We start from the raw sequence: 11,745 nt of genomic DNA, 5'->3' as shown, positions 1-11,745 counted from the left end.
CTATTGGGGATAGTAGAGGATGAAGTAGAGAATTCCTTTCAAAGCCTCCATTTACAGAGTCAGCCAACTCTTCATCTCCCACCAGCTGTATTCCTTGGACTGGATTCTGTCACTTTCTTCCCCATCCTTCTCTTCTACCTCCCTTGTCCTTTTTTCTGACTTTCTTTTGCACATTTCTTTCCTCTATTAGAGTGCAAGCTTCTTGAGGTTTTTCTTGGCACTGATAATGAAGTGGTTTGCTATATTCTTCTCTGGTTTATTTTGCAGATGAGGAAAACAAGATTAAGTGACTTGACCAAGTTCATACAGCTAATAAGTATCTGAGGAAAGATTTGAACTGAGAATATGAGTTTTTTTGATTTCAGGCCTAAAACTATCCACTGTGTCACCTAGCTGCCAGTAATTAAATGTTTATTGACAAACCATACTTAGAAAATTATATCTATTATATCACAATCAATAAGAGGTCATACTGCCTTTGCTTGAAGATGTCTAATGAAAAAAAAAACAGCTCTAAAGGTACTCTCTTTTGCTTTTTAATAGCTCTGATTTTTAGGAAGTTCTTCCTTATGTTGCTTAAATTTATCTCTTTTCAATTTTTACTCATTTTTATAATTTATACCTATTTTAAAATGTATATCCATTCTGTACTCTGGAGAAAACCAAAAAATTCATTTCTCTCTTCCCCCTTCCACCCTCACCATGACAGGTCTTCAAATATTCAAAGGCAGTTATCATGATTCTAAAGCCTTCTCTTCTCCAGGCTTAAACATCTCTAAATTTTTTAGGCTTATATGACATAATCTCATGAGTTTTTCCCACCCTGTTTGACTGACTTTTATCAATAAATGCTCTCCATCTTACCAATGTCTTTCCAAAACTGTGATGTGCAGAAGTGAATGATACTTCAAATATAGGTCTGATTAGGACTAGGTAGAGGGGCTATTTCATTTCTATTATTCATGCCTTTGTTAAAAAAAATGCTTCCTAAGATCACATTGATTTTATATCACAGGGCTTTTAAAGCTTTCTAGTGACCTCTTTTTATTTCAGAAATTTTTATGTGACCCTGAGATTATGGGTAGATAAAATAAGCATGCAAATCAAACATTTACTAATAACAAATCATAAAGAAATTTCTTTTAAAATCATTCTTTGACAAACATATAGTTTTACCTTTTATTAAAGATGAAAGCAAATCTGTATACTAATGAGATGGATATGCTTGTTTAGTTTTATATAAAGAGTTAGATCTTGGTGCAATATTTGATATCTTTTATTATTACCAAATTTTTCACAAATCCCACATTCAGTTAGTTACATGACCCCATATGACATGGCTGTAACTCACAGTATAAAAAGCTTTGGTATAACATATAACTGACTTGTAATGGGCTTGCAATCCACTAAAACCCTGCTTTCTTTTTCAGGAAACAATAACAGTTATCAAAAAATATTCTTACTGTATTTTATATGTGAAGTTGATTTTTCACCACAAGTGTAAAACTGAATTTTTACTGTTTAATTATATAATATTAGATTTAGTTTAGTGTTCTAGCTTTTAAGGTCTGATTGAATTTTAAGTTTGGCTTTGCAAAATATTAGATATCTCTCTCAGAATTTTATAAATGGAGAACTAAGTTCTAGAGAGAATAGATTATTTTCCAACTTTACAAAAATAATAGACATTCCAGTAAAGATCTGAATTCAGGTCCTTGGATTCTAGAACAATTTCAATATTTTCAATTACATCATGTTGTAATCTTCTTTGCTAGCTTCCTGGGTTTTAATCCCAATACTGATCCATCTTGTTTACAGTATCCAAATAAGTTTTTTTTTTTAACACATCACTTTCATCATGTTAATATGGCACTTAAGTCCTTATGATAACTTAGTATGATCCTATAAACTGTCTTTAAAACATTCAGTCAGACACACATTTCAAATTGGCTAAGGTGAAAGGAAAAGATAATGATGAATATTGGAAAGGATTGGGAAAACTGGGACACTAATTGTTGGTGGAGTTGTGAACTGATCCAACCATTCTAGAGAACAATATGGAATTTTACCCAAAGGGCTATCAAACTGTGTATATCCTTTGATCCAGCAGTATCTGTATTGGGTTTGTATCCTAAAGAGAAGATTAAAAAAAGGGAAAAGGACCCACATGTGCAAAAATGTTTGTAGCAGCCATTTTTATAGTGGCAAAGAACTGGAAACTGAGTGGATGCCTATCAGTTGGACAATGGCTGAATAAGTTTTGGTATGTGAATGTTAGGGAATATTATTGTTCTATAAGAAACTATCAGCAACATGATTTCAGAAAGGCCTGGAAAGCACATGAATTGATGCTAATTGAAATGAGTAGAACCAAGAGAACCTGGTACACAGCAACAACTAGATTAGACAACGATCAATTCTTATGGACATGCCTCTTTTCTACAATGAGGTATTCAGGCCAGTTTATGGTCTTGTGATGGAGAGAGCCATCTGCACTCAGAAAGAGGATTAGAGGGCTGAGTGTGGATCACAACATCATATTTTCAATTTTTTTTTGTTATTTTTGCTTGCTTGTATTTTGTTTTCTTTCTATTTTTTCCTTTTTGATCTGATTTTTATTGTGCATCATAATTGTGGAAATATGTATAGAAGAATTATATGTGTTTAACATATATCAGGTTACTTGCTGTCCAGGAGAGAAAGTGAGGGGAAAGAAGGGATAAAAAATTTGGAACACAAGGTTTTGCAGGGATTAATATGAAAACTATGCATATATTTCAAAAAAAAACTTTAGTAAAAACAATCAGTCAGGCTTTCTAGGTCACTATAATATTGCTATATGCTATTTTTCTGAACTTGCTTTCTAAATATAAACTCTCTGCTTCTTTAGGCCTGGATTCCTTACTGTATTCTGTATTTGCCAAGCTTTTTATTGTCTAAAATGTGCAAAAGCATTTTGCAAATCTATACAAATATCACTATATAAATATCAATTGTTATATTTGTCTCTGTTGCTTTCCTTTGTCAAATATGGTGTTAGGCACATAGCCAGTATTGAATAAATATTTATTTTTTTGAAGGCTTGTTAATAACAGTTGCTAGATAAAGGAAGTAGTATCATTTATTTGGAGATAAAATATTTCACATTTATTGGATGCATAAGTGCATATTAAGATGTTTAAGCTGAAGAAACTGATAGTACCTTATGTTAAGGGGTCATCTACAATGGTATGGTTATTGGTTTAAATCTAATAAAGAAAATGCCCAAAATTTATTTGCTGCAATATAAATTCAGATGAAGAAGAAAAGTTACTGGAGGGGCAGAACCAAGATAGCAAAGAGGACACACGCTTCATTCTGAGCTTCCCTTCTACATACACTACTGACTACCAAATCCAACCTCTGAAATAGTGCTTGACTGGTAGAATCCATGAATATTGAGAGTACAGCAAATTACCAGCTTCTGCTGGAAGATCACCAGAAAGGGTCTGTCTTGATTGGGCAGAAGGAGGCCAGTGCAGGCAGGGAAGCAAAACAGGGAGGCCAGCTCATGCTGAGTGGATAGGGGATGGGGTGCAGTCTCTGCAGGTGGAGAATTTGAAGGGAGGACTCTACCACAGGTTGGCTGCTCTTCTTTTGTTGCAAAGTAGTAGATCAGCAGAAAAGTTACACAAACACCAAAGGTAGAGTGTACCCCAAAACACCAGAGTTTCACAGGACCTGGCCACACCCACCCAGCACTGGGAGTGACTCAGCACGATCACAGCTCAGCCACATTCTGAATCATGGATGCTCTCCCCAGTGCAGTCACACTTGGCTCTCTTCTCAGGGCAGTCCCACTTCTTCAGCGCAGCTGCTCTTTGGAGGCTGTTTGCAGGAAAGCTACTCCATAGTCTTCTGTTCCTGTTCTGTAGAGGAAGCTGGGAACCTCCTGGCCCCGAAGACTTTTAAAAATGAGTAAAAAAGCAAAGAGAGCTCTAACTATAGATAGCTTCTATACTGAAAGAGAACAGATTTCCAACCTTGCAGAGACTATTAGCAGACAGTCTCTAGGAAAAAAAAAAAGAAAACCAAAGGGGGAATATAATCTAGTCCCCACCACACAAGGCTCTCCTAGAAGAAATTATAAAAGATCTTTAAAAAGAGCTGAAAGAAAAAATGGGGAAAAGAAAGAGAAGCTCTGCAAGACAGTATGGAAAAAGCATGTAACTCATTAAAAAAAAAGATTTGATAAAGTGGAAAAAGAAAACAACTTCCTGAAATGTGAAATGGAAAATGTACAGAACTCCCAGGGAAACAGAATTTGTGAAATGGAAAAGATAAAGAACCCACAGAAAAGTAGGATTTGTAAATTGGAAGAAGAAAATAACTCATTAAAAAACTGTGAAATGGAAAAAAAATTTCATAGAGCTAGACACCTCATTTAAAAACTCAATTTGCCATTTACAAAAAGAATTAAAAAAAAAAAGTAAATGAAGAATCAGAACTGAACAAATGGAAATGAATGATTTTTTGAGACATCAAGAATCAGTCAAGCAAAACAAACAAATGAAAAGTAGAAAAGGTGTTAAATATCTAATTGGAAAAGCAACATACCTGGAAAACATATCTAGGAGAGATAATCTAAGGATTATTGGGTTCCCTGAAAATCATGATGAAAAAAAAAAGAGCCTAGACACTATTTTTCAGGAAATCATCAAAGAGAACTGCTCAGATGTCATAGAACCAGAAGATAAAATGGGCATTGAAAGAATTCATCAAATACCTTCTGAAAAATACCCCAAAATAACAACTCCAAGGAATATTGTGGCTAAATTTCAGAACTATCAGACTAAGGAAAAATATGACAAGTAGCAACAAAACAAAACCAAACCAAACCAAAAAAAAAAAAAAAACCAATTCAAATACTAAGAAGCCACAATAAGGATCACTCAGGATCTAGCAGCTTCCACATTAAAGGACTGAAGAGTCTGGAATCTGATATTCTGAAAGGCAACAGAACTTGGAATGCAGCCAAGAATATGAGGATTTTCTTCCAGGGAAGAAGATGGACATTCAATAAAACAGGTGAATTCCATTTATTCCTAATGAAAAAATTAGAGCTAAACAAAAAAATTTGATCTCCAAATATAGGACTCAAGAAAAGCATAAAAAAATAAAAAGAACTCTTGAGAACTGTATTTCTGTTACAGGCATACATAAAGAGCTCATGTATAATTTAATTTTACTGCTATAACAAAAAAGAAATTAGAAGTAGAAAGGGATTGTATCAGAAAAATGAGAAATAGAAGTAAAAAGAGGGAAATAACATCTCACATAGAGGAAAAGGAAGCTTATCATATCTGAGGGAATTAAGGGAATGGGATGAACATTGTGTGAATCTTACTCTCAAAAGATTTGGCTCAAAAAGAAAATATTAGAAATATTTGGTTTACAGAGAAACTTTTCTCACCTTATTAAAAAGCAGGAGAAGAAAAGGGAAAAGGAAAAGAGTAGGCTAAATAGAAAGGAATGCAGAAATATTAAGGGGAAGGTATAAGAAAGGGTAATGGACTCAAAGAGAGTGGGAGGGAATTCTAAAGGGAGAGCTGTGGGAGGCAAGTGGTGCCTATAAGTTTAATACTGGGAAGGGGAATAAGAGGGAAAAGAAAGAAAAAAGAATAACCTGGGGATAATAAGATGGCAGGAAATACAGATTTAATAGTTTTAATTGTAAATGTGAATGGGTTGAACTCTTCCACAAAGTGGAGGCAGATAGCAGACTGGATCAAAAGCCAGAATCCTCCAATATGTTGTTTACAGGAAATACATTTAAAGCAGGGTGATACATACAGAGTAAAGGTAAAATGCTGGAACAGAATCTATTATGCTTCAAGTGAAGGGAAAAAAAAAAAAGCAGGGGTAGCCATCCTGATCTCAGATCAAGCAAAAACAAAAATTGATCTAAAAAAAAAATAAGGATGGAAACTATATCTTGCTAAAGTAGCATAGATAATGAAGTAATATCAATACTAAACATATATGCATCAAGTGCTATAGCATCTAAATTCCTAAAGGACAAGTTAAGAGAGCTGCAAGAAGAAATAGACAGCAAAACTATAATAGTGGGAGATCTCAACCTTACACTCTCAGAATTAGATAAATCAAACCACAAAACAAATAAGAAAGAAGTTAAAGAGGTAAATAGTATAGAAAAGTTAGGTATGATAGATCTTTGGAGAAAACTGAGTGGAGTCAGAAAGGAGTACACTTTCTTTTCCTCAGTTCGTGGAAGCTATACAAAATTGACCACGTATTAGACAAAAAGACCTCAAAATTAAATGCAGAGAGGCAGAAATAGTAAATGCATTCTTTTCAGATCACGATGCAATAAAAACTACATTCAACAAAAAGCTAAGGGTAAATAGACTAAAAAGTAGTTGTAAACTAAATAATCTCATCTTAAAGAATGATTGGGTAAAATAGCAAATTATAGGCACAATTAATAATTTCACTCAAGATAATAACAATGATGAGACAGCATACCAAAATTTGAGGGATGCAGCCAAAGTGGTAAATAAGGGGAAATTTTATATCATTGGAGGCTTACTTGGATAAAATAGAGAAAGAGAAGATCAATGAATTGGGCTTGCAACTTAAAAAGCTAGAAAAAGACCAAATTTAAAAACCCCAATCAAATACTAAACTTGAAATTCTAAAATTAAAAGGAGAAATTAATAATATTGAAAGTAAAAAAAAACAATTGAAGTAATAAACAAAAAAACAAAACTAAAAGTTGGTTTTATGAAAAAAACAATAAAATTAATCAACCTTTGATAAATCTGATTAGAAAAAGGAGAGATGAAAATCAAATTAGTAATCTTAAATATGAAAAGGGAGAATTTTCCACCAATGAAGAATAAATTAAAGAAATAAGAAGTTACTTTGCCCAACTTTATGCCAATAAATTTGATAACCTAAGAGAAATGGATGACTACCTCCAAAAATATAGGCTTCCCAGATTAACAGAGGAGGAAGTAAATTGCTTAAATAGTCCCATTTCAGAAAAGGAAATAGAACAAGCTATTAATCAACTCCCTAAGAAAAAAAATCCCATGACCAGATGGACTTACATGTGAAGTCTACCAAATATTTAAAGAACAATTAGCCCCAATGGTATATAAACTATTTGAAAAAATAGGGAATGAAGGAATCTTACCAAATTCCTTTTATGACACAGATATGGTACTGATACTTAAACCAGGTAGGTTGAAAACAGAAAAATAAAATTATAGACCAATCTCCCTAATGAATATTGATGCAAAAATCTTAAATAAAATATTAGTGAAAAGACTACAGAAAATCATTCTCAGGATAACACACCATGACTAGGTAGGATTGATACCAGGAATGTAGGGCTAGTTCAATATTAGGAAAACCATTAGCATAATTGACTATATCAATAACAAAATTAACAAAAAAACATATGATCATCTCAATAGATGCAGAAAAAGCATTTGAAAAAATCCAACATCCATTCCTATTAAAAACACTTGAGAGTATAGGAATAAATGGACTTTTCCTTAAAATAGTCAGTAGTATCTATTTAAAACCATCAATAAGCATCATATATAAGGGGATAAACTGGAACCATTCCCAGTAGCATCAGGAGTGAAACAAGGTTACTCACTGTCACCATTACTATTCAATATTGTATTAGAAATGCCAGCTTCGGCAATAAGAGTTGAGAAAGAGATTAATAGAATTAGAGTAGGTAATGAGGAAATCAAATTATCACTCTTTGCAGATAATATGATGGTATACTTACAGAACCCCAGAGATTCTACTAAAAAACTATTAGAAATAATCCACACCTTTAGCAAAGGTGCAGGACACAAAATAAATCCACATAAATCATCACCAATCCTATATATCACTAACAAAATCCAGCAGCTAGAGATACAAAGAGAAATTCCAATTAAAGTAATTGTTGATAACATAAAATATTTGGGAATCTATCTGCCAAGAGAAAGTCAGGAACTATATGAGCAAAACTACAAAACACTTTCCACACAAATAAAATCAGATCTAATCAATTGGAAAAATGTGAAGTGCTCTTGCATAGGGTGAGCAAATAAAATAAAGATGACAATGCTACCTAAACTAATCTATTTATTTAGTGCTATTCCAATCAGACTCCCAAAAAGCTATTTTAATGACCTAGAAAAAATAACAAAATCCATCTGTAAGAACAAAAAGTCAAGACTTTCAAGGGAACTAATGAAAAAAAAAATCACATGAAGATGACCTAGCTGTACCAGATCTAAACTTATATTATAAAGCAGTGGCCATCAAAACTACTTGGTATTGGCTAAGAAATAGACTAGTTGATCCATGGAATTGATTCGCTTCGCAGGATAAAATAGTTAATAACTATAGCAATCTAGTGTTTGACAAACCCAAAGACCCTAGCTTTTGGGATAAGAATTCACTGTTGGCTCTTTCTAACAAGTCTGGTGTCAGACCACACAATATGGGCCAGGTGATCTGTGGTCAAAGGAAGAATGCGGGCTCTCTCTTCCATGCCGATGTGAAGCACAGAAAAGGAGCCACCAAGCTCTGGGCTGTGCTGAGAGGCGAAGAACAATTAAAGGTATCGTAAAGGAATAATCCATTATCCAGGGCCAGTGGCAACTTTTGCAAAAATAGTTTTCTGGATCCTTACCAGTTTAAACAGAGGACATATTTGTTTATTGCTGCTGAAGGCATACATACTGGCCAGTTTGTGTACTGTGGTAAGAAAACTCAGTTCAACATTGGCAATGTCCTCCCAGTTGGCACTATGCCTGAAGGGATTATAGTATGCTGTCATGAAGAAAAGCCTGGGGATTGGGGCAAGCTTGCCCATGAATCTGGAAACTATGCTACAGTAATCTCCCACAATCCTGCAACCAAGAAAACTGGGGTGAAGCTACCTTCAGGTTCTAAAAAAGTGATCTCCTTTGCAAAAAGAGCTGTGGTTGGTGTTGTTGTTGGAGGAGGTTGGATTAATAAGTCTTTTCTTAAGGCAAGTAGTACTCATCACAAATACAAGGACAAGAGAAACTGCTGTCTCATGTCCAGGGTGTGGCCATGAATCCTGTGAAACATCCCTTCAGAGGAGGTAATCACCAGCATATTGGAAAACCATCCACTATTCGAAGAGATGTGCCAGCTGGATGAAAGGTTGGTCTCATTGCTGCCAGGTGTACTGGTCAATTCTGGGGTATCAAGACTGTACAGGAGAAGGGGAACTAAAATACAAAATCCTGACAATAAAAATTATTTTGGAAATTAAAAAAAAAGAATTCACTGTTTGACAAAAACTGCTGGGAAAATTGGAAATTTAATATGGCAGAAACTAGGCCACTTAACACCATCCACCAAAATAAGATCAAAATGGGTTCATGATCTAGGCATAAAGAATGAGATTATAAATAAATTAGAAGAACATAGGATAGTTTACCTCTCAGACCTGTGGAGGAGGAAGGGATTTGTGACCAAAGATAAACTAGAGATCATTATTGATCACAAAATAGAAAACTTTGATTATATCAAGTTAAAAAGTTTTTGTACAAACAAAACTAATGCAGACAAGATTAGAAGAGAAGCAATAAACTGGGAAAAAACATTTTTACAGTCAAAGGTTCTGATAAAGGCCTCATTTCCAAAACATATAGAGAATTGACTCTAATTTATAAGAAATCAAGCCATTCTTCAGTTGATAAATGGTCAAAGAATATGAACAGACAATTTTCAGATGAAGAAATGGAAACTATTTCTAGCCATATGAAAAGATTCTCCAAATCATTATTGATCAGAAAAATGCAAATTAAGACAAATCAAAGATAGTACTACACACCTCTCAGTTTGGCTAGGAAATGATAATGATAAATGTTGGAGATGTGGTGAAACTGGTACAGTGATACATTGTTCTTAGAATTGTAAATGCATCCAAACTTTCTGGAGAGCAATTTGGAACTATACTCAAAAAGTTATAAAAAGAGTGCTTACTCTTTGATCCAGCAGTGTTACTACTGGGCTTATATCCCAAAGATATCTTAAAGAAGGGAGAGGGACATGTATGTGCTAAAATGTTTGTGGCAGCCCTTTTTGTAGTGGCTAGAAACTGGAAATTGAATGGATGCCCATCAATTGGAGAATGGCTGAATAAGTTGTGTTATATGAATGTTATAGAATATTATTGTTCTGTAAGAAATGATCAGCAGGATGATTTCAGAAAGGTCTGGAAAGACTTATATGAACTGATGTAGAGTGAAATGAGAAGAACCAGGAGATCATTATACAATTCAACAACACTATATGATGATCAATTCTGATGGACATGGCTCTTTTCAACAATGAGATAAACCAAGTCAGTTCCAATTGTTCAATATTGAGAAGAAGCAGCTAGACCCAACAAAAGAACTATGGGAAATGAGTGTGGACCACAACATAGCATTTCCACTTTAACATATTTGACATGTATTGGTCTACCTGCCATCTAAGGGAGGGGGTGGAGGGAAGAAGGGGAAAAGTTGGAACAGAAGGTTTTGCAAGGGTCAATGCTAAAAAAATTACCCATGCATATATCTTGTAAATAAAAAGCTATAATAAAAATAAATAAATTTTTTAAAATAGCAAAAAATAAAAGTTCTCATATAATTTGAAAAAATAAAATACAATTAAGTTTAAAAAATAAAATAAAGAAAGAATTTTATACATATAAAACAATAAAATAAAGCATCATTAACAATTGCTCATGGAAAAACAAAGAAAAGTTATCAAACTCGGTTTGGGGCAAAAGGAAATTTCAATCTTGGAATTAGAAGGCTTGAATGTGAAACCAGCTTTTTATCACTTCCTAACAATGTGACTTTGAGTAATCACTTAATTTTTTATGAATTGGTTTCTTCCTCTGTAAAATAGAGATGATAATAATAATTTGAACTATCTACCTGGTAGCATTGTTACAAAGGCAAAATGTTGCAGATGGTAAAGTGTTAGATTAACATATGCTATTATTATCCTTCCATCACTGACTTTAATGCCTTGAATATAAGTAGATGGTTATATAAATATTTGGTAAATTGAAGTTACCAGAAAAGGAATTCCTTATATTTAAGACCATTGCATTATAGGCAGAATATAAACAGAAAACAGGCAGCAATGATTGGAAATATTTTAAAACTTTCTACTTAACAAAGGATTTTAGAATCATGGACACCTAGCTTTAAGTTTCAACTCTGACTTCAAGTGGCCATGTTACTATGGTCAACTTTCTAAAACTATAAATTGCAAAGAAGTTGAGAATCTGCATAGATAGAGGGCATTTTCTCAACCAGGAATTATCTATATTAATTTAATCACAGATCCAGGAAAATCAACAAGTGCTTTCCTATTTTCCAACTGTGCTGCTAAGCATTGGGAATAGAAACAAAGGCAGAAATAATGTACAGATAAGAAATACCTGGAATGGATAGAAAATATTAGAGAAGAAACAAGCATTAAGGGGGACTGTGTTTCTTGCAAAAGACAATGGGAAGAGAAAAAAGTCAGAGATGAGGCAAGAAGTCATTCCCGAAATGGCAGCCAGTGCCTATTGGAACCTTGGGAAGACAGAATATTGTGTTCTTAGGAATAGGATTCTCCATCCTGATCTTGTACATTCAAAATGGACAGCTTAAGATCTCCCCTAAAACTCTATTCAGTGAAGTTTCCCCCAAA

At 33.9% G+C, this 11,745-nt stretch overlaps 1 pseudogene; it reads left to right on the top strand.

Annotated features, from left to right (window-relative positions):
- Window positions 1-8,512: 8,512 nt before the first annotated feature.
- Window positions 8,513-9,276, top strand: LOC127558009 (60S ribosomal protein L8-like; annotated as a pseudogene).
- The last annotated feature ends 2,469 nt before the right edge of the window (window positions 9,277-11,745 follow it).

This window comes from Antechinus flavipes, chromosome 3 (assembly GCF_016432865.1).
Source record: "Antechinus flavipes isolate AdamAnt ecotype Samford, QLD, Australia chromosome 3, AdamAnt_v2, whole genome shotgun sequence".
Lineage (NCBI taxonomy): Eukaryota > Metazoa > Chordata > Mammalia > Dasyuromorphia > Dasyuridae > Antechinus > Antechinus flavipes.
The sequence above is the reverse complement of the archived record's forward strand: the minus strand, read 5'-3'. Positions and strand labels throughout refer to the sequence as shown.